This window comes from Chlamydotis macqueenii, chromosome 6 (genome assembly GCF_036417535.1).
Source record: "Chlamydotis macqueenii isolate bChlMac1 chromosome 6, bChlMac1.mat, whole genome shotgun sequence".
NCBI classification, from domain to species: Eukaryota; Metazoa; Chordata; class Aves; order Otidiformes; family Otididae; genus Chlamydotis; species Chlamydotis macqueenii.
This window is the reverse complement of record NC_141561.1, coordinates 35,163,954-35,188,145: the sequence shown is the minus strand read 5'-3', so window position 1 is coordinate 35,188,145 and position 24,192 is coordinate 35,163,954. Positions and strand designations below refer to the sequence as shown.

Genomic DNA, 24,192 nt, shown 5'->3' with positions numbered 1-24,192 from the left:
TGGCCCTACTATTAAAACTTGAAATAATGAAATGAAAATACATGAAAATGACTTTTTGCATAGTGGTTATGGTGTTCTCTTGGCACACAGAAGACCCCAGCGTAAATCTATATTCAAATACATTTTAATTCATACAGGAAGGGAAGAGAAGTGCAGGATAAAGTTTTCTTTATTACCAAGGAATCAAATACATACACTATGATAAATTGCACATCATAAAATCCTACAAGTCCTCAAAATGTTCTGTTAATGTAATTCAGAAGTATTGAGTAATATAGTCATGATATAAACATTAAACAGACACCAGTGTTAAAGATGAAATATGTATGCACATAGTAATTTCCTGCCATGCTGCCCTATTATTTCAGTTTGTAGGGGATTCATCTGAATACATGCAGATTTGGGCCACTAAGATCATCCTGAATGTTAAAGCAAATCAGCTGAATATCTTGAGCCAGCAACAATGGTTTTTAAGTCTCAAGTAGAGACTCCCATTAAATTCTAACCTCTGACAGTATCTCTAAAACATCTGGTTAAATTCCAGAGGTCAGGAAGTTTATTTTCCAAAACTGACAGTTCACAAATGTCATCATCCCTCAAACAATGAAAAAAGTTCAGAATTCATTTCCATTTCAAAGTTTGTAAATATAACCATGTAATTCAGGTTTAAATTAGTTACATGCTGCAAAATAACGGTGCAATGCTTAACACAGAAATTAAGTGTTCCAACATACTGATAGGCTTTTGTTTTTTTTTTTAAAAAAGCACTACCATAATATTATTGTCTACTCTAAGATTTCTTGGCAGGTTGTTTTTTTTTTCCTTTTTTAAACTGGTATATAAAAAAAATACTATCTGGGGGAAACTGAACAAATTGGCCTTTAACATGAATAATTCTATATGCAGAGTAGGAATGAGACAGACAAAATACTCAGTGTAGAAATGAGGGAATTAGGAAGTTAAGAACACAGATCTGAATTTCTTCACTTACACACATTTCTAAGAGTCCATTCCAGTTCTTAAGTTCTTCAACATAATGGTTTAATGCCTCTAGACAGCTTTATCAATCACATTGCTTGAAACAAACTCACACAGCTTTCATAATATCCAATAAGTCTGGAATCTCTGAGTGGAAAGTTGCAAGCAGAAATAAAAGGAGCCATGCCTTAAATAGCTTCAGTATGAACTCAGCTTTTCACTACCTTCCTTTTTAGGTAAGACACCTCTTTCTGGAATATAGACACACACACGAAAGTAACAGAAAGAACTGACAAGAAAAAAAAAAAATGAACTCCCCAATTCTAGCAGGCTGTGTTTACAATATCACAGCAAGTCCTTCCATCATATGGAGTTAGTAGCTATGAAAGATGGCTAGAACATATTATGCAGAAATAGATGCCATGGACTTCTGTTTCTCATTGAAGTAGTTTCCGCCAACATTAGGAATACAGCTGCACTGCAGTTATCACTGCACTCTGAATTTACCAAACATCTGCAGTGAATAGATGCAGTATTTCTAAAAATAAATTTACTTTCTGGCAAACTGTTTAGTATTAATCAGTGAGGCTTCAGTACAGAACTATACGCTACCAGCACACAGATTTCAGTACCATTTGTGCTAGATTATCAGTATTGATTCTGAGGAGGCACTTAAGTCTGCCCAAATATCAGAGGCCCATTACTAGATATGCTAAAAAAATACATCTTGTATCTGTAAGACTAATAAGTATCCCACAAACCAATAAGACTATGACACTAATTTATTATTGTAGTTGAGCTATTTCTTAATATTTTTAATTTTTTTAAAAACTTATATATATATTGGTCACATGACTATATTTTGTGGTAAAAACAGCAGGAGGACCTAGAAATCTAAGAAAGCTCCCAATGTTCATCCCTTCCAGAAGCATGAAGGAAACATCTGACCTCAAAGGAAATGTCTTTTGATTCCGCACACCAGCAGTGAAAAGCCTCTCTTTATCACTACATTTATCGGTACAAATTTCTTCACTGGTAATCATTCCTTGCTTTGTGTAGTTACCAGCAGAAAGAAGAAATCTTTTAGAATGGCTTCAGTCTCACAAACCCTTTGTTTAGTTATCTGGACTGTCCGATTAAACCAATCCCACCAAGAAGATGATGCAGTTTGGGGGTCTACATACAGACCAGTGTTTTACTGCAGAGTTGTAGTTACATAGAAATGCAGGAGCCCCAGGACCAAAGCTTCATCTAGTTCCTTTGTGCTGTGACAACACTCCTTCAATTTCTTTTCACCACTTGTCTCCCTCCATTCCCCACTTTTGCTGTAAATAACTGTCTTCTGACACTCTTCTTGCCTTCTCCCTCCAGCATCTCTAATGGGGTACTATTTACCACAGCGCAGCTAATAAGGTTGCTGTCATTTCATTACTATTTTGTGGCATATACTTGCAAGGTTTTTCATTTGCTGGCAGGAAGTCCAAGAAATGTGTCCTCCGTGAGGATTCACTTATTTCCCTCATTGCTTCCTGAAGAAGTTGCAAGACATGTATAATAATTCATAGGTTTTTTGCAGAGTGCTTTGAGCAAATGTGTCACATTGAGTTATTCTGCTCTCTGATAAATATTTGAACCTGAAGAAAAATGTTAAAAGCCAAGACAGACAGTTTGAAAGTAATAGATCCTTGGAGGAATGCAGGAGAATAGCAGCCTTGAAATAAATTACAGCCTAGGGCAGACATATTTAAAGTCCAGGCAAATCTTCTGGCAAACACTAAGCATATCCAGCATGGTCATAGAGAAAGAGATATCTAGCAGCAATTTTGGAGAAAAGGGCAGTCTTAGCCTCAAAGTTGCTTTCCAGTACAAACTACCACAGGAGATTCCATTACAACTCTTCAGTGTTGTCACTGCAGGTGCTCTTCTGTGTTCCTACAACACAGGGAAGATTATGATTTTAGGTGTCCTGATCTAGAAGGGAAGGGCATAGGATCTAATATTTTGTAGGATCAGTAGAGCAATGGGATTTCACAAAAGCAGCAGATCTAGGGTTCTTATCACTCCCTTTCTGCAGTAGTGTTGTAGGGTCTAATTTTCATCTTTAACAACTTACTACAGAGAAGGGATATCAAACACTGAGTTTTGAGATAAGATTCAGTCTAGGTAAAGTACTATAATATTGCAAGTTAGCATAAGGACAGAGATTGTTATAATCTATTAGTTTAATTCCTTATTCTTCCCTTCATACACAGAAGTGCTCCCAATGAGTTTCTCTTCATTAAAAGAATTTGCAGAACATGAGAGTAACGAAAATAATTCCTTACACACCTTTGTTAGCATAGCCTTTTTATCTCCTTTAATGATGTTATTTAAACATTAAGTAGAAGAGGAGATAGCACAGATTTTTTTTCAAGGTTCTTTCACTAATAAATATCAGATTCAGTGCTCTTCACTGCAGAATGGAAATGAGCTTGAAACATTGAGGTGAGCAGTACCTCTCATCCACCAGTTCAGCAGACTACTCAACACAGCTAAAACCACCACGAACATCTTCAACTGGTCAGGTCTGCTCATACATATGGTATTTTGTCTGTATAACGAAGTGCTTGAAGAAAGATCAGAGATAATCTGTTGCAGGTAAGAAGCAGACACAAAAAGGCTAGGCAAGTTTTTTCTTCATTTAGGTGTAACAGGTTTATCTGTCATGACAAAAATCATAGCCCACATTTTATCACGTTTTCATTTTTGTAATACTAAATTTGATTAATAAAAATTTAACCCTGCATCCGCTGCATTCTATGCAGAATTCTTAAACTACTAGATAGATAAGTGTTAATTCTACCATTGCAGTGAGAACATCAAAATAGAACTCAAGAAATTATCTGTTATGTTATCCTACTGCCTCCAAGAGCTCCTTTCCAGAACATTTGTATGCCAGCTCCATTCTCCCCTTACTCATTTTTGAGAGGTTTCAACTACAGTAAAACTTTCAGAGTCAAACTTCGTATCTACTCAAGGGATGAATGCCTTCAAAACCACTTTCTAAAATCTTCCTTAGGTTTGAGAAAAAAAAAAAAGAAGATAAAAAATGCTGCCACTACAAAAAAATAAATGTACACAATAAGTACAGCAATATGGCTTAAGGTAGAAAGCTCATTTTCTAAATAGTCTGCTTCATAAAAATACTAATCTACACAGTGACCACAAACTTAAAGACTGCTTAACTTTATTACATTTTCCAAAGCCATCATAAGTTTCTTCTGCAGTGAATGTAGCATTTAGACCATGTATTTTAAGTGGATGCTTCTTGACAGAACAGAATCAATTATCTGAACTGATTGTAAAACACCACATTGACATGAGACAATTTGATTCTAGAATGAAGTATCAAGTATAGCTGATATACAAACAGTAACACAAAGGGAAGCTCATCAATGGGAAAGCTCATTTCCTTGATTCTTCTTCATCCTGAAAGCTGAAATGGGACAATAGGCCTACTTAGGTCTGCATGACATTATCACAAATGTTTCCACTAGCAGAGATTAAGAAATACTAAAGACCCAGGACGAACAGGAAAAAACTCGATGTCCAATTTCTTTTGGATGATTCAGGAAACCATCTGTCTGCCAGCATTAGAACAATTTACTTTGTGAGCCATCTGCAGTAGATAACTGCACCTTAAGTCTGGCAAAAAGTGCCTCTCTTTTAATGACTCATTAGTTCACTTTCTACTCTGAGAAAAATAAAGCTTCCATTCCTGTCTTCAAAAAAAAAGGATTAAAGCATACACAGAAAGTGAGAGACAAAAATGGCAAAAACTAAGGGGATGAAAAAAAATCTGTTTTGGAGAGGGAGATGCATCACATCCCCCCACCTCTTGATTTTCATATTTATTTCCTTCTAAAAGCCCGTTTCCTCCATCACAACAGTGATGAAGGATTCATCTGGAGATGTGAAGTATCATTAACAGGTGCGTGGGAGTCCTTCAATCATCTGTAACCAAGGAGAAATCTTTGCATGCTGGTCTATGTTCTACTCCCACTTGTGAGTTTTGTTTTTATTCTTCATCATCTCAAGCTCTAACAAACAGTCCATTTAGATTGAACAGATCTAAAAATGTCAGGGTACTTTGAAGTACAGTCTAAGCCGATATGTTTGGACGTACAGAATCTTTATCACACAAATAGTCATAGGAACTACATGCCTGACATTAGAAATCAAGTGGTTGCAGAAACTCAAAATATCTGACTAACAACAGAAACTCAGCTTGCATGAATGCAAGTCAGAGCTGGAAAAAATCAGCTTCAGCAGAAAAAGTTAAGGACAGGGAGATCTCTAATAAAGTTATATGGATTAAAGCAGTCACTACAGGAATCTTAACAAGATAGCCAATCTGCAGAAGTGAAACAATGACAATGTTTTCTTTCAACTACCAGGTACCAAGAGATATTACAACATGGCATCACTCCATTGCCACGCTACTCTGATCCTGCCCACTTCATCATAATCATCCTTTAGCCTGACTGCCCAGAACAGTGTATACTACCCAAAATACTGCTGACCATACCATACAAGCTACCTAGCATCGAAATCACTATCCAACATATTTGAATGCAAGAACTGACAATACATTTCTGAAGTACACTCAGACACAAACTGTCAAAAAGACATTTATAACACCTCCCACTTATTCACTTCAGCAGAGAAGGAAAGGGAGCTGAGCAAAATGAATCACACTAAGTGATTAATATGAGGACAACTGAAGATGGTATTGTCAATACATAGACAAGATAAAGGTAAAACAATAATAGAATCCAAATGACTATATATATTTATATATACAGACAGGTAAAATACAAAAAGATTTAATAAGAAAATTAAGGATAATTACCACTATGGTTATGGGGAGTGAAAAATGTGGAATGATTCAAAATACTTTAAGCTAGAGCAAAAATGCGCCAGGCAACAGGCTGTAGCTTATTATCACATATCAGATACGAAATAGATTGAGCAACTCAATTACTCTGAAAGGTTTTATCCGTCTCTTCTAGAAATAATAAATCTAATTAAGCTGCTACAATTCCCATCTAAGAGATGGGAATTTCCAAACTGTTCCTTCAGACATACTAGTTACTGGAACTATAAGTAATGAACAATATCTGATAGAGGTCACTCAGTCATTTAAAAGGCATGATCTGTTTGACATACTATTGGTATTCCTATTTTACCTTGTTTTCTCACGTAACTGCTACAGCTTTCAGACATCAACAGAAGTGTGGCACTTAAAAAGGGGTTCCTTCAGAAGTGGATATTAGATAAATCCATCCAGCAGGCTGTTGAGATTTCAGAGGAAGCCTTGCAGAAAAGACAGATGCATTTGACAAAGTTCTGAACTATGCCTCACAAAAGCTTTGCCAAACCCTATTAGAAAGGACCATTTTTTCTTTCGTTTGCTCACTGACTTCCTACATGGAGCTAGTAGGTGGCTGAACAATAGCCCAGAGCTTCTGAGGAAGTGATCTGGAAATCACTTCCCAGTTAGGACCAGAGGGTAATCCTTCCTCCTGACAAGATGTATTTCAGGAGAAGCCTGACAATACCTAAGGGCTTTCAATCCAGATTATTCAAAGAAACTGTCCACAATGGAGTTACTAATTCTCTATAGCTAAATCTAATTTAAAGCTTGATGTAACATAGTGTAGATACATATTAATACTAAAACAAAAGAAAAAAAATAGTTCCATATTTCTGCTCCACAGGCACTTGCGCAATTCATTTGACTTAAGGAAGTGGTACAATATGTGACACATGCAAAAGGGACAAAAGTCAGCCAGTTTCAGCACATCCATATGTACAAGCTTCAGTGATGCATACAGAGGCTATTTATTCTGCCCCAACCACATTTAACAGCAATGAAAAAGTCAGCTATAATTAGGTCTTCACAGCCTTTGTAGCAAGACTTGCATAGGTTTGTGGGGTTTTTTTTTTGTTTTGTGGTTTGAGGTTTTTGGTTTTTTTTTTTTCCTTTTCAAGAGTGATCAGAATTGGAAATGGTTGGCTAGTTTACAAAAATATTACAGATGAAGTCTGACAGGAGTAAGAGTGCTAAGCCCAAGACTATTGCTGTAATTGCAACATCAGGCAATGGACAGGCTGATTAAAATCAACATTTTCATTTGAGTACTTCAGCCCTCCAGAATACGGCCCAGAGACCAAATTGCTACAAATTAGTCATACCCTGCTCATTATCCCAAAGGCATAGACTGGCATACAACATGTAACTTGAAAAACTCACTGCTGCCCAAGAAGGATGCTATTAAAGAAAAAAATAAACAGACTGAGAAAGATCAGTAATATTCACTGCCTATCTTTCAAAAATGTTTCTACAGAACACTCCTCTGTTAATTTAATATATATCCTGCATATCGCAGGATTACAAATGTATACCATCATGCTTTAGCATTGCTGTGCACAGAAAATGTCGTCAGTAACCTAACTTTCAGGAAACCCTGAAGAAATCATACTTCAGCTTGAAGTACTGCAACAGTACCAGGTGCAGTTTTCATTTCCATTGCATTATTTTTATGTCTGCAAGTACTGAATTATATAGATAAGACACAAATAAGTGTATATAACATACACAAGAAATTGCATCCTCTATATATCTCAAAGCTGCTAGAAGAGCTGGTTCCTAAAACCAGCTAAAGAAACAATAATTTTGCTTGAAAGGAACAGTTTGCCTGACTTTTTTAATTTCAAGTTTTGCATGCATCAAGTGAAATTCTAACTAGGTACAAGCAAAGATCCTTTTCTGATCACTAGATGGCCAAGGCATCAAAGTAGAAGGTTTATTCAATACCTAGTTTTGTATTATTAAGTGGTGAACTAAGGTTTAGGTCTTAAAATTTTTGGAAAAATAAAGCAGTGATGATGATTAATCTGGTTTTTGAAACTTCTAACATTAAGCTATGTTTTAAATGTAAAATTACTGAACAGTTTGAATTACACAGATAATGCTAGATGATTATCTAGCCTCTTTCAAAGCCAAGGAAAGGTTATGTTTACTAGACATTTCCCACCCCCCCCCCCCTTTTATAGTCTGTAAAAATCCACTAATGCCTCAAATTTAGAGAGGTTTCATTTGTTTCTAGAATCATTGTTTGTAGAGACACTAACTTCCTGCAAGAATCTTTCCTTTAAAACAAACATTAATTTGTCAAGGGCAGATTAAAATAAACTTGCTCTTTGATACACACAATAAAAAAAACTTCCTTTGTGAATACAAAGTAGTATCCTCAAAGCATGCCTCAACTGAAAACAAATGAGAAAAGCCTAGATTGCTTGTTCTTCCTTATAAATATTGAAAATCATGTGTCAGAAAGAGTGCTTTCCCGAAGTTTGCTTCTAGTAGCAAAGGTCTTTATGCACCAAGATCAACTGAAGTGCAGAAATATCATTAACACTAAAAAAAACCACTAAAGCTAACCAGCCAAAAATTGGTTTTAAAATTTTTATCCTTGATTTATAGTTGCTCTAGAAAGTACTCCAGGAAGATTGGTATTCAGTTGTTTAACACAGAGCTGTTGCATGACAAACAGCACATTACTTGCTACAAGCAAGGCAGCCTTTACTATAGTGTTTATACTCCTTTCTCATGAAGAAATATAGAATGGATCATAGAATGGTTAGGGTTGGAAGGGACCTTCAAAGGTCGTCTAGTCCAACCCCCCTGCAAGGAGCAGGGACATCCCCGACTAGATCAGGTTGCTCAGAGCATCATCCAGCCTGGCCTCATAACCAACCAATGCTTGCCTGAGAAGTGGGCTACCATCATAACAAATCACAACTGAAGTTATAATTCAAATTAGAAAAAAATGACATTTTGATGATCCATGATATTTGAAATCATGGTGCTTGATAGATTTTTACAACAAGGCTGGTGAGGCACTGGAACAGGTTGCCCAGAGAGGTGGTGGATGCCCCATCCCTGGAAACGTTCAAGGCCAGGTTGGATGGGGCTCTGAGCAACCTGATCTGGATGGAGATGTCCCTGCTCCTTGCAAGGGGGTTGGACTGGATGGGCTTTGAAGGTCCCTTGCAACCCAGACCATTTATGATAGTAACTAGCAGCACCACAGCATGATATAGAGTATACAAAAATAGAGGAAATTTCAGGCAAGTTCATTTCCAAAGAGCTTGCACTTTTCAAGTATCTAAACAGGAGAAAAGTCATGGAAGAACTGCTGTAACAGCATTCTGAGTACACATTCTGAGGGCACAGTACAACTTCAAATATTATTCTGGAAAAGTGTTTAACTTCATATTCATTTGACATCATTAAACAACAGATGTATTGGTTATTAGTTACATCATAATTTCCTCAAATACTAGGAAAAATTGAATATGTGTCTAGCTCCAGGGTGATTAGCCCTAAGTGTCATTAATCGTCTGCTTACCATTTCCAGTACAGCAGTTTGAAGCTTCAGTTCACTTTGATGGTAGTGATAACTAACACAGCCAATAACTATTACATTGTCATACTTGTTTTGTTTCTGAATAATGTTAAAAGAAACCCAAAGAATATTTAAAGAAAATATATATTTTTTTTTAATTTCTCCCAAGTACTTTATAGACTAAAAAAGCTAGTTTCCAGGCAATATTTCAGTTGATATATTTCACTAAGCAATTACCTTCTATTTTATATAGGTGTGTCAATTGAGGCAGAAATACAAGTTTTAAGCAAAATGAGTAATCTATAAATATTATATCTAAGGTTATAATCTGAGGTTGTCTACCAAGCTATGCTCTGCAGTATCTTTGTTAGTGCAGCAATACATTTATAATCCTTGATTTTCAAAAATTTGTGGCAAAACTTAGAGATGCAGAAATTCCCTCTTTTACACTGTTTGGATTTGTCAGTAAATAGAACACCATGTTATTCTAAAGCCTGCTATTGGTTGGGACAGATGGCATTTTCAGAGTTTGTTGGCTAAAACATTTTAAAAAGAGGCTTTTAGAGTGCTGGCCTATTCCATTGTCACATGGAAAGTCTGGCCTGTATCACAAGTATATGTTTCTGAAGAAATTGAAGTTGAACTTACAGGCTTCTCCACTACAAAAAAAAAAATTGTATAAAGAAAACAATCATAATATTTTAAGTAGAAGCTTGTGATTTCAACAGAAATGTCCGGCAGAGTTGTTAAAAGTTTTTAGTCTACTTATTTGCAAGGATGGGTCAGAAGTTGAGCTACTGACTAAGTATTTCATGAAACTAAGGGAAACTACCCAGTCTGGAGACCTGCCATAGACCTCAGATTTAATAACTGTTTGAACTACCTCTTCCGAGAATTCTTGATCAGGTTACTTCTGATCTCCAGCCAGGTTGAGATACAGCGGTTCGTTAAAAATGTGATTCCATAATACACAAAAATAGTTGTTAGAGAAGTTATCATGCTTCTGTCCAATACAGGTACATGAATTATATTTTTAAATTATTAAATATCAAAAGAACATATTCTAAAGGCCATTTAAGACTTTTTTTGCAGTATCACTAAATTGACAAGTTTATGAAACAAATATGATTCAGTGATAAGCACTTTCTTCTTGGATAACGGCACAATACCAACCAGAACAGGAAACTGAAGGATCCAATTCTTTGCCTTTCTTATTCCATAAGCAAACCGAATCCTGATTGCAAAGAATCTACAATTAAACAGAAGTTAATTTCCAGAGACTACTCTATCAACATCATGACATTGTCAAAGACAGTTATTATGATAACTTAGGAAATAAGCAGTGCTTCAACTTTAATCAGAACCAATCTGAAAAAAAAAAAAGGCTTACAGTTGGGTTTTTTTTTTGGGAGAAAGCTAAAGAATTTAAGGATAGTACATTTTGTATGTAAAACACCAAGTTCTGCCAAAGTTTTCAACTATTCCCATCTAACAAGAATCAAGCTCAAATTTTTTACACAACCACAAAAGCTAAATACTAAATATGTGAAGTGACATACTAAATCATCAAGCATCTAAAATATCTTTTGTGCATCAAGCCCATAACTTCAAGGCTGGATCAAAGACAGCAAACAGTGTCCAAGTCTCTACAATTGAGATGGTTCAAGGAATAAGCGGACAGGCTTCCTGCTCTACCCCAGCAGCAGAAGCAGATTTATTTCTATGCTGCTTCTTATTGCCAATGTAGTAAAGATACTGCACATGCAACTACTATTAAGAGATAACAGCTCTTAGGAAGTGCAAACATATGTGTTTTACAGGGTGTGTTTAAACATAGGAATGATGATTCATCACTGATGACAAGGAGTTTGTTTTGCAGTTAGGTTTTTTATTTTGAGTTGAGGCAGTTATCCCATCTGTTGAATAGTGTCCTTATAAGACAGAAAGCAGCTGAAAAGAGTAACCTTTTACTTCTTTTGAAAAATAGTTATATTTTTAACATCACCTGTGCTTTGTACCTCACTCAAGCCAGTACACTGCATCCCTTCATCCTCACCAACAGATAATGACTGGAATAGGTGTTAAATGTCATAGACATGGACCAGCATCAGATACACAAAAACAGCTCTCCAGAAGTTAACACATTTTCCCCTATACACATTTTAAAATTATTTCTACTAGTAATTCCAGACACTATAACTGTTTTCCAGTTTTCAGCAGGATGACCATGTGTTCAAGCCTAACAAATATTTCAGCTTCAGAGATTAATACTAGAAAGCAATTTCAGACTCTCTGGCTTCTAGGTTTAAAACTAGTAGATAATTTTCACTCAACATATTCCCTTAAAATCATCATTTTCTTCCTAGAGCCCTTTTGTACTTCGTGTTCATTTTAATAAGAGCAAGTTACTTTAGCAACTATAAATAATTGAAGTTTTGGCTGATTTATGAGTAAGCTAAAACATTTTACTGCAGAACTTTAAGTCTTAAATAACCATTTTCTACACAGCATTTAAATAACTTATCTGTTGCATCATGTGGTCTTTATAAGGTAAGCCTCCAGAGCATTGCTGTAAAATGAACTTTGGAGTCAGAGAAAGCACGATATTGCAATTTTTGTCTTCAATCTTGCCAAGTTTACTGTTTGGCACACCAAAAAGTGAATATCAGTTATTACTATATATAAAAATACATTACTAACTAAATTTGCATACTATCTGTATTGCTTACACTCAAATAGTCTAATATACTATTCCCTTTACCATGTTTTTTGGTTTTAGTGGGGGTTTTTAATTTCTTAATTTTAAGTTCCACAAATACATTAGTTTTTCCTGAATTATTCCTGAATTATTTTTCCTGAATTTAACCTAGAATTATTAGCATTTTTCTCTGATCCTAAGGATTATTTTCCACAGAAGAAGAGTTACCTTGTCACAAAACATTGCCAGAAGTGGAAAAGAATTACTTATGCCTACCAAATAATTCCTCAAGAGAAACATGTCATAGTGATTTGTAAGGCTTAATGAGTCATAATAAATTGAGAGGAAGAGTTGGAAGAGAAGAAATTTATCAGTAAAACTCCTCTCAAATGTTAATATTGAAAACTAATCCACAGGTATATTGTAGCTAACCCCTGAAAATAAGTTCTGTAGCAAAATCTACCATAAGCAAAGGGGTGTTCATACTGCTAAGACAATTATTACATCCAAGTTTGTATTCTTTAACATGCACTATATACAGGTACGCAACTCCTAAAATCCAAAAGAAAAGTGGTAGCTCTCCAGAGGAAAGACTGAACAAGATTAAAGTAGGAGACTGAGCAAATGATATCAGGTGTTCCTACACATGTTTTTGCAGGTCAGACAATCCACCACAAAAAAAAAAAAAAAAAACAACCCAGAAGACTAAATACCACTGTTCTTCCATTTACCAGCAGGGAATTGAAAACAAGCAACCCCCTCACATCTGTTCCTCCACACACACAAACTGTATTTTCTAATATATTTCTATTCTTGGGATATGCACTTACATAAAGAATTAAAAAAACAATTTCAGTCCTCTTAAGCAACAAGCCCATATTCCACGTCTAATGTTTATACTTGCTTTAAGTGCTCATCCCTTGCTGCTTCTACTTTTATAAATTTATTCCCAGAGATTCTATAACATATTAGGTTTTTAAAAAATTTGGCTCCCACTGAGATTTTTTGCTTTCAAATTTTCACTCAGGAAGCAACTAGCAGGTGTTCACCGACTTACTGCACGGTTACAGAAAGTTTATTTCAAATGCACATTTTACTTGTTACATGACTACTTACGGCACAAATATATTCCACTTAATATGTTCAGCAACAAGAGAAGGGAAGGTATCTGCTTTCCTAATTTCAGGAATGGCATCATTGGTCCAGAGACAGAATTATACACTTCCATTTGCATGCAGTTACATGAACTTCAGCACAACAGACAATGACATTCAAAAGCAGTATGTAGGTCAGTGTAAAATCCCAGTCCAGCTCTTTGGAATCAGTATTTCAGTTCCTTGCCTTAAGCAATGTGTGAAAAGGACCAACATTTAGCATGTTAGTGAGACAATAGTTTGCATACTGAACATTTTTAAGCTGGTATCAGTTTAACAGGCATTTGTTTGAATATGAGCAATATCTGAAGTCCCTTGCACTAATCTAGCATAGCAACCTATTCTTTACACCTCAAGAATTGTTTTCCAGTGCTTCATTTCAGATAAAACAATAAGCTTCACAGCTGCAAGCTGTGTTCTGTCTGTTTTGAGTTGATTTCATCCATTTTCGATACAGCTATGACTTAATATTCCTTTTTTTGGAAGAGTAGTGTGAAAAAAGTTCGCAAATGCACTATAAATAATTTGGTTTATTTGAACTACTTAGTAGAAGCAAGTTCTGCCTCATTTATGTTAGAATATTCTTGTGTAAGAGTGGTATGATTGTTTTCTCACAGCTCTTTGCTTGAATTTCATGAGTATAGTAGCAAACCACTCTGCTGGCGGGACTAGTTTTCTGAAACATCAAAGCTTTTATAGAAGCACATAAACACAAAGGTAGAATTGAAATTCTTATACTAGATGTTTGCACTGGTTCATAAAAACACCCTCTCATTTTACAATGAATGACTTACTGCATTTCAAATGTTGGCTTAAAACATGGAATGGGAAAGAAAAGCCTCTGCATGATACTTTTGCATTTGAACAACTGTGCAATGAACATACCAATCCAGTAAAAAACTCCTAATACACCCCCTCTCATTACTTCCTAAATCAGTTTTAAGAAATCTGAAATCAAACAAATTAAGCTGAGTTCAGATCTCATTAACTGAATCTTTAGCTTTGCATTTACTATGGATTCTTCATTTCTATGGGGAATACACTAATAGGAAACCTTGTTTTACTTCCTCAACCCCTTCAAAAAGAGAAGAGCAATGCATAGCTTAAACTGTTTTCTTGCTTACCAACACATTAAATGTTGGCATCCATTGCATACTACTTAACCTGAGCAACTAAAATACTGATTCCAAAAGCTTGAACTAGAATTTTATACTGACCTACATACTGCTTGTTACTATTAATTTGTCTTAAACTAAAAAATACAAGATTAAGTATACTAGGTTTGAAATCTCCTTCTCCAAACTCCCTAACAGAGCCTTCTCATCCCAAACCCACAGCTAGAACATTTGAAATGCTCAAAAATTCTCATCATTTCCAATGCTCACCTGCCATCCCAGCCACGTGGAACTGATCATAGAGGCCACTTAAAAACACAAATATTTGCAGAACCAAATTAATTACTTGGAAATTTGTTACTTTGCATCCATTACTTTTAATATTCATCTATATCTTGTATGGTATCATTTCTAATTTCATTAAGTATCAACTTCAAAGCATTTTTAATAATTTCTAATTTCAGCTTGTTTGAGGAAAAGCATGATAAAATAGATTCAAAACACTCATTTCCTAATATTCACATTGTCTCTCTAGTGATTTTAACCAATATCCTGTGCAATAGACTAAATAGTCTCTTTAATTTCATAAATTAAGTGAAAAATAAAAGCAATAAAAACAAATTTTAGTATAGCAAGGTATAGCATGAACTCTAAATATGTGAACCATCAACTACAGCTATATTATAAACTGCCCCAGAAGTGCTATTCAAATGGAGTATTATTCAAGTGCATTTGATTCAAGAAGCAGGAATTGTTTTAACTCTACTGTTCTTTCCTGAATTATCAGGATCTTTACAAATCTTTGCTCCGTTTGTACAATTTAGAACGCTAAATGCATAGCATTAGTCTTGCCCAAGGCATAAATCTTTTGTGAAGAATTTGTGTTGATCAGAGCAGTGAACGATATAAGAGTGGAGTTTCTCTAATTACATTAGAAGGTAGCTTTGTGATTTTTTTTTCTTTTATTACATTAGAAAGTAGCTTTGTGTTTTGTTGGTTTTGGCTTTTTTGTTTGTTTGGTTGGTTTTTTCAGTTGTTTTTTTTTTAAGTACTTTTTTCCACAATACACAGCTTGTATTCTTTTGTGGCTGCTCCAGGAAAGGAAAGAAAAAACCCAGTAACTAAGCTTCTTGCAGCTAATCACATGAGTTAAAATGGTAAAATCCTTATCAAGCAAATCTTCAGGAAGAAAACTCAAAGAACATTAAATGGCTTACTTTTTCACTGGCAGACTGGGAAAGAGAAGAGAAGATATACAGCAGCCTCTTCTCTCGCATGAGAATAATTAGCATTTACATAGTCTAAGCTTTGAAGGGGAGAAAAGCTTTCAGACACATTCTGCAAAGGAAACCTTTCAAACATCAGCTGAGTGCAAATAAATGATGTGCCAAGTCTGCTACAGAGAAAAAACCTGGATACCAGAACATTTCCCTCCCCCTTCCTTGGAAGGCAGAAAGACTGTTTATGCCTAGTACTACACCCAAGTTCCCACAGAGTTCTTAACTCGATGTACAACTCTAGAAATATAATCCATCAGTTAACAGGCAAGAAAACTGATCAGCTATGGGGAATTTACTTCACAGTTACAGCATGAATTTTTAAATAATTTTAGAAAGCTCTATTATCACATCAGGCTAAATGCTGTGATTGTTGCTCATACCAAACATCTGATCTGGGCTGTCCTGTCCAGCAAGCCTAGAGGTTAAGAACAGACCAAATCAGATCACTGTTTCCTAATTCAAGTCTAACATGAAAGAAATATTTTCAGGTTGAAAACAAAAGAAACAATGTTTTAGAAATGAAATTTATCCCAACACTAAGGTCAGGATAACCAAGCACATAAAATTAAGGATTATTCTAAGTCTTGCTAACATATCTGAACTTATAAACATTACAGTAGTCCATATAATAATAGATATTATCTTTAGAATTTATTTTACTCTGCTATGCAGAACCAATTCCTAACTTCCAAGAACAAAGCAGCAGGAATAAGAAGGGGAAAAAAAATCATCTATAGAAATAACAAGAACACGTGCCTAGCTTATAGGCCATACCATTGTTGCATAAAATGCATGGAAAAAGAAATTGTGCAATATTGGTTTGGAAAAGGTGTAATTAATGTCATTCTAAATTGGCTTCTGAAGATACTTGTGCAAGATATTCTTACCCTGAAGCTTAAAGTTCACATACACAATAGAAGCACACCTTGCTGTTAGTTTTCTACATCATTTCATTAGCCTCTCAAAGTAACAGAGCTTGTTTAGCAGACTTAATTTTGGAGCTGGTTTATCTGTGGCAAGAGTCACATTTGACACCTTTCATTATTTCCTTATTCTTGGTTCTATGTCTTCTATGCTCCTGTCTGGAAGACTGATAAGGACAAACTTACTTCTGAAAGACAGATGACAACTAATAGTTATCTATACTCTCTTCTGTAGAATTGTCATTTATTACGCACCTGGAAATGTCTCAAGGTCCAAATTCACTCAAATTCTTTATGCAGTTAACCCAGCCCATAGGAGCAAAGGGTGGGTCTAAATGTTTGCATACCAGCCCCACATATTCAACATTTCAATATAAACATCCCTTATCTGTCCTAACACAAATAAAACGGGGCCATTTGTCCAGTCAGATGCTACATGCCTTTTCTACATTAACAGCCCACAAACCTGATATTAGTGCTATATTGGGGTAGAGTAAATGCATAAAAATACTTTCTAGGCTTGCAGCCTTGAATCTGGAAACAAGGACATGTCCAATTACACTTTTTGTCTGCACAGGGAGGAGTTAATTAACTTAATACATATCCCTTGGAACTGAATTCTTTGTCTTTGAGTTTCCTTTTACAGAAACCTGTAACCAGCAGGAGTCTACATCCTCTAGTGAATATCTTATCTATCATTCAGCATAATAATTAATCAGAAACTTCAAAAGAACACTTTTGCTCATCTGCTTTACTCAATCTGACTGGAAGATTAAGACATCCCTTAATTAGCAGTTCTACAAGAATATATTTCTTCAAAACTGATCAGGCAGTTCACTGAAATAATTTTGAAGCATGTGGATATACATTAAATACAGTAATTAAGCTTTCAGACTCACCTTATTACTAGCTTTCTTCTTAAGTCTCAGTTTTCACTCTGCATAATAGTCCTTGGCTTTCTTGAAAGCTTGTGACCTTTGTTGTCAGCTAGCATAGGTTACAGAAGTTGTCACTAAACGTTATTGTGACTGAACTTTAAGCTGAGAGCTCTATGAGAGCTGAGAGCCTGTGAATCACACAGAGCATGCTCCACAGATCTTTCCTCTGTTTCAGTTGAAGCCAAGTAAGCATTAAGTAGTTTTGTTTTAAAAGCTCAATATAACATCAACATAGAGCTAATCACTCTACCAGCTTGTATCCACTTTCCTTGCTGTTCCTGGAGCTTGAAGTGCAAAGGCTGTTCTGGCACTGCCTCCCAAGCTGTATTTTTTCTTGGCTTCATTTTTCGGCCCCACATCCACAGGAAAAGGGTCTTTTGTTCAAGACCTTTCAGAGTTGGGGCTTTTACCAAACAACCTTCATTTTCATAATATCTTACCTTCACTTATCAGCAGTTCCCTTCCTCTGTAGCAGCAGTGAAACCCCTACTCCTCGTCTCTCCCCAGTGAGTCACTTCCCCAGCTGTAGGCACTTCTCCACCCCTATCTCCAGTCCTAATGGACTAACTCTAGTCACCTATGAAGGCTCAGCTCCTGAGGGTCACCCCACTGTCCCGCATGCCTGAGCTATTTCTACAGACTTCTAACTAGCTATTTCAGACTTCATTGCACATAAAGGGAAAGTTCCTGCAGTGATGTGTCCAGTGAGTAGTACTTAAAGGTACATCTTGCTTCAGCCAAATGAAAACTAGTCTCAACAAGCACAAAATTTAAGACCATGCAACAAATCTCTGGGGCTTCTCTTTCTGCTTCCTTTCTGGAAAAATAACTAACCACTACTGACAAAAGAGCATTTACTTTTCCAGGCCAGCTGAGTTGTTAATTCTGCTTAAGCAGGGACCAAGCTCTCCTGTTTACAGCTACTTTCCCACCCCCAATATAGATCCATTGCCAGGTGACAGCACTTCAGATGGTTAGCATCAAGTTTTGATTGGAAATACATACAGACACAACCTCCATTGACCATGACACAACTTCATTTTCAAAGTGTGCTACCATTCACAGGTTCAGTTCTCTCTTTATCTACCTCAGCAGCTGACTTGTTTTCCCAACACTATTCTGTAACTAAACTATGCCACCTTTTAATAGTAAACAAATAAGTCTGCCTTTTTAATAAGCACTTATTTGGACATTTTTTCCCCTTAATCAGGATATGGCAACATTGAGTATTAGCAGCACTATACATCCGTGCTTCACAAGTCCACATCTCTAAACTTTTTTCCTGTCAAGCAGTGTAACACTTAGAACAAAAGGAATTGCACCTGCTTTAATTATAACACCTTCTAGTAAAGCAATTTCAAGAAAGGAGGAAAAACTACAAGAAGAAAAGATAAGATTTGGAGTTGCTGTATAACAGGAATGTCACTGAATTACTTTTTCAGTCTAAGCGGTGTGAATAATGGTCCATGGCTCTAATTTTGTCATCCTATCACCACCATTCCCTTACCTGTGCCCTGCAAATGTGTCAACTTCTCACTGTCTCTGCTACTGATTCCACATACTTTTGAACCAGATAATATTATTCAACAAGACAGAGCTAATCCTTTTGGTCTATTCAAATTTGTTATCAATACTACTCTAGAAAGAGCTTTAATAGATTTCTTTCTCATCACCACAGAGCAGACAAAGCTTCTGCAAATCTAAGTTTCATTGGAACAATATTTATTGTTTATTCCAGACATTGCTATCAAACATTCAATAATAGAGCTGCAGCATATAGCTCTCCCACATTTACACTCTGTCAATTCCTAAGGCTTTTTTTTCCTCCATATCTTCCCCTCACAGCCTTTAAAAAGTCTGTTTCCTCAGCCAGGCATTTGCCAGGAGCATTAGCAATGGCACTGAGTAGTTTACAGGCACCCTTCTGCTTAGAGATGAAGAATGTTCTACACCCTGAGCAAAGGCAGAACTTTCTGCTCAAGTGTGCCAACATCCATTTTTTTTGTAGTAGTAGTAGTCAAGATGAATAAACTACAGTCTTTATATTTTATGAGACTGTTGTAAGCTGATAATAAACTGTTACATTTCCCTCAATTTTGTACAAATGATTCTACCTCCCCTAGCTTGGAATTCAGTTTTTCAGCTTTTCATACGCTTTGATATCTGCATCTCCTGACAACGGCTTGATAACAGCTCTACCCTTATTGCGATAGCTTTTTCATGCTGTTACCTTATTTTCCTGGTAACTGATTAGTTCTCCTCCACAACAGTTACCACTTTCTTTTCTTAATTATAGCTAGCCATGCAGGTTTCAATCTTTCAAAATTTACCAAGTAGTCCAGCCATACTTTTTCATTACATTATCTACACATCCTGAACCCATGAAATGTTGATAGTAGACCAGAGGCTGTCCATAATCCATTTTGACCTCCATTTAAAGGAATAAAGCATTAAATCTAAGAACTGTTACTTGCTTGGTGATGCTGCCTATGGACTAGCAGCATGCATGGACCATCCACCACAATGGACATAAATGTTTTTGACATAACACACAACGTTTTCCTGCAAAACATACAGTGCCAAATAAAACCTATCTACAGCCTGAGATAATTTTCTGTCAAAGAGGGGCTGAATTTCTACCTGACGATATCTCACACATGGTTTGTGTGAGCTAGATAATACTTTTATTATTAAAACAGATAGACAACCAGGAATCTCAAAATAGGTATTCACTGTGACTCATCTGATCATTCTTCACTTATTTAGAATACTATCAATAACACATAGTGACTACTTTGGACACTCCAGTAAGTTGTATTTTTTACCATGTTTCTCCCCACTTTAATCTTCACTGAAGGAAGTTACGTATTCAAAAAAACACAAGCAACTAGATTTTTACATTTAAGTAGTACAAAAGTAATGGTAAAAAAAAATCTTTAAACAAGCTGGTAGACATTTTCCTACACCATTGTGTTCATTATTTTCACATTTCTTCTGCAGTAGTAAATAACACCTTCACCATGGAGAGCATTAGGATAGAACCGTAATCTTCTGTCCCAAACCGAAATCAATCAAGAATAATGGCAATTCATTCCCCGCGCCTTATCAAATATATTTTCATGTGTAAGACCCTAATTTTTAAAACCATTAATTACTCTGCATGTAAGTGGAGTTTTTAATAGTACAATTTAAATGACAAAACCTCAAGTAATTAGTATGTTAATATATTGTTTTTCATCTGCAATACTGATGATTGAAGTATTAGAGACTTGATATTCCTCTCTTAAATTGTTTCCATTTCACAGTTATCTAATTTGTCGTGGGTGTTCAAACTAATGCTTTATTCATTGCTCTGTACAATACTGATTGACCTCATAAATTAGTCTTTGTATTAGTGTATAAAACTCTAATGTAGTTAAGAACTAGAATATCCAGAGAGTCTTCCATCAGTTCCCTTTGTTTTAGGTTGATGACAATTTCCTCTTATGCTGACTCTTCATTACAAAACCACAGTACACAGAAGCCCTGATTTTGCTCAGTTAGTTTTACCAGTTGAGATGGAACAGATTTAGTAATATAATTTAGATAACTCATGAAGATGAGGATAAATGGGTCATTAGGACTCCTCTGACATCTTCGATTTATATATTCATACACTTTTTATTTTAAACTTTTCTGCAGTGGTTTTTTTTTTTCATATTTCATGTGCTGAACTTTCTTCCTTGATTAATTTGAATGATATCTTCATGTCAAAAGCTAGGCCCTGTTCCTAAAAAAAAAAATCTATACACATGCCTAAGTTTACATAACAATTTGCCTCCCCTGCTCTTGATTCTCTCAATCTGCCAATTAAGAGTCAGACATATATAAAACCAGAGATAGTTACTTCTGAAAATAACAGGTAAAAATAATACAAAATAACATCAGAGAGAATGAGATCAATGCAAACTTTTTTCTTTGTATTACCCCGTATTGCCAATGTCTGCATGAAAAAGTGCTTTTAGCCTATTGTCTTATCATTCATGTTCTTTTTTGACTGCTTTCTTCAGTCAGTTCTGCATTCACAAATGGTTCCATGGTCCAAACGTAACAGAGGAATGGAAACATTCTGCACATTACCCAAATGGCCCAGGATCATCAGAGCTATAATTATCTTTTTACAGTTTATTTCTTTTGGAACACAGTTTGCTCCAGGATGCTTACGAACAAAATCTAGAAGTATAGTACTCACAGGACTCTCATATCTCCATTTTAAAACACAGTATTTTAAAATAAGGTGGAAAATAAAGCTAAGTCTGAAACTGCAGAAGTAAATAAATAAGAAGCTTATAAATCACCAAAATTCACTACAATGTTAGACTATCCCTTCTTTCTCTGCTACAATCTAAACTTCATGACTAAATCCCAAGTACACCATGGGCTAGACCTCCTCTGACATGAGAAAGATTCATCAAAATATTTTTATAGCCAATCCATACTCAAGTCATTAGCTTGCTTTGCTGGTCTCACTTCATTGCTTTTCATCCCAATACTTCTCAGGAGGCAACAGCCTTCCTGTTCAATGAGAAATATCACTAAAAATTCACTACTTGTCTGAGAATACCACTTTCTTACTCACGACATGGGGCTATTCGCATGAGGCTTGCTAGCCTCAGTCTGGAGCAGAAGGAGCTTCACACATCACCTTTGTCTTCTCAGGAAAGATTTGATCAGCCCTGGATTCTTCCCAGCACTTCCTGGGGGAAGTCAAGGCAGGAAGGTGGAGGCACCCCATAAAATCTGACACGTTCTTCTAAGTTTTGATTTCAACAATTTAGTATTTGAAAAGCCTACTTTCAAGTGTGCTGAAAGTCCCTGATATTTTCTTGATTATTTTTAGATTCTTATCTGTTGCTGCAATGCTGGTTTTTATCCTTTCAAGGAATAGCTGTTTTTAAAATTTTAGTTCAACATAAATTTTTCTTAAGGCTTAAGTTAAGTAAAGAAAAGATCCTTCAGAAAGAAAACTTTAGATTCTACATGGGAACGTATAAAGTAAGAAACGGGCTTTCTTTACAGTTCCTGTTGCTTGTAATTTTTCAACAATTAATAACTATTTTTTTATTGTGCTACCTACTTAGTGCAAAGAAATTGTTTGAGAGCTTTCTTCCCAAATACTGATTTCAGATGCTACAAGGTATATAAAAATCTCCTCTTACAGTTAGAGTCAAATAAATAGAACCATCATCATTAACCCACAACCACAGAAGTCAACATACTTCTTGATTTTAAAGGAAGAGGCAATGAATATTTATCCCCTAGTCCTCCATTAGCTTTTAGCTCCATACAACCCTATTTATGGGAGAAACCAATAAAAGTCATTAGAGCCATTTACATTCAGCAGGATGAAAACTTAGTTTACAAACAGTTACAATTAGAATATACTTTGTTCTGTGTTTGCAAAGCAGTGGGAATGTAAATCTTGAAGTGTTTTCCTAGCTGCAAAGTGAAGACTGAAAAAATAGACCTGCTTTAGTCAATCAATCAGGAAATTCAACAACCTTTGCAAAATAAAACCTGCAGGATAAACAGCTGAGGCACATACAACCAGAATGATTGTCCTTGATGCACAAGTCAGTATCTACCACAGCATAGTCCACTGAAATTCAGCAATTCACAACTGTTTACTAGGAATTACACACAGGACAGCTAAGCACTCCAACTCTCTTCTTCCCTGCATACATCCTCAGATCACCCGCTCGGTCCCCCATGAGGGCTAACACTTCAGTATTCCGCAGATACTCTGTGAAGGTTATATGAACAGATAAACAATGTAAATGTATTGTAAACAATAAGCAGAATTCCTTGGAATCAGGAAGTTTAAAGCTACCAACAAGTAAAATTGACAGTCAAAGCACAATTTTTGGAAATGAAGGAGTACTGCAGATAATGTAAGAGTTGATAAAAACATGTGAGGTTAACATTATCAGCAACTCAGAGCACAGTAATAATGCAAAGAGACCAGTTTTCTAATAACAAATGCATAAGACAAGACCTTCCACTCAGAATGAGAGAAGACTAGGAAAGATCAGTAAAGCACACTATTCTATTTTGGTTACTTTGAGAACTACAGTGACAAGAAAGTGTCACTCCCCAGTGGCAACATGAATTCTTTGTCAACACAGAAAACAGATTCTGATTTTTAACATCTTACAGTTATTGGACTTCTTTTTAACTAGAAAGCTAGAAGTATAAACTAAAAAGAAGTCAATTTAAATTATTTGATACAACCTCATATGAGCTTTTAGGATTTCAAGTCTTCTGGTTTGTAGTATTAGCACAGCAATGTTTACATAGTCTTAACTCCATGAATAATGTCCAAGATATACCAGTTAGTTATTACATGGAAAGGCTGGAGAATCCTCCGTCAGTTTAAAGTCTCCCTAATGAGGCCAATCAACAAAATATTAGAGTAGTCTGCTCACTAGGTTCTTACCTGCACTCATCTTAGAAGGCTAAGGAATTCCAGCAGTTTATTCCTATAGTTTCTGAAATGCTAAATAAATATTTTACAGCAGGCAGAGTTTTTTGGTCATGAGAATTATGGTGTTTCTGGTCAAGTCTTTAATACTACTGTAGTAATCAGTAAAAAGTGATATTGCACATCATGTAGC

At 35.7% G+C, this 24,192-nt stretch overlaps 1 long non-coding RNA gene across 1 annotated transcript in view; it reads right to left on the bottom strand.

Annotated features, from left to right (window-relative positions):
* LOC147600250 (uncharacterized) overlaps positions 1 to 17,607 on the bottom strand; it is a 154,929-nt gene extending 137,322 nt beyond the window's left edge. Inside the window, exon 1 of the long non-coding RNA XR_015258891.1 lies at positions 17,501 to 17,607. This is a non-coding gene — a long non-coding RNA (uncharacterized LOC147600250). The remainder of the gene's footprint in view (positions 1 to 17,500) is intronic.
* Positions 17,608 to 24,192: the final 6,585 nt, after the last annotated feature.